Consider the following 558-nt stretch of genomic DNA (forward strand, 5'->3'; position numbering starts at 1 on the left):
TAACCCTTATCAGATATGTCGTTTGCAAATATATTCTCCTATTCCATAGTTTTGTTGGTTGTTTCCTTTTGTTGTGTAGAAGCTTTTCATCTTGATGAAGTCTTAGTGGTTCATGTTTGCTTTTGTTTTCCTTGCATCCAGAGACATGTCTAGTAAGAAGTTGCTATGGTCAAGATCAAAGAAGGGGATCTTTGTGTTCTCCTCTAGGTTTTTGATGAATTCCTGTCTCACATTTAGGTCTTTCATCCATTTTGAGTTTATTTTTATGTGTTGTGTAAGAAAGTGGTCCAGTTTCATTCTTTGCATGTCACTGTCCAGTTTTCCCAACACCATTTGTAGAAGAGACTGTCTTTTTTCCATCGGATATTCTTTCCTGCTTTGTCAGAGATTAGTTGGCCATATGTTTGTGGGTCCATTTCTGGGCTTTCTATTCTGTTCCACTGATTTATGTGTCTGTTTTTATGCCAGTACCATAGTGTCTTAATGACTACAGCTTTGTAATATAGCTTGAAATTCAGAATCATTATGCCTCCTGGTTTGCTTTTCCTTTTCAAAATT

The sequence above is a fragment of the Suricata suricatta genome, chromosome 7 (genome assembly GCF_006229205.1).
Source record: "Suricata suricatta isolate VVHF042 chromosome 7, meerkat_22Aug2017_6uvM2_HiC, whole genome shotgun sequence".
NCBI lineage: Eukaryota > Metazoa > Chordata > Mammalia > Carnivora > Herpestidae > Suricata > Suricata suricatta.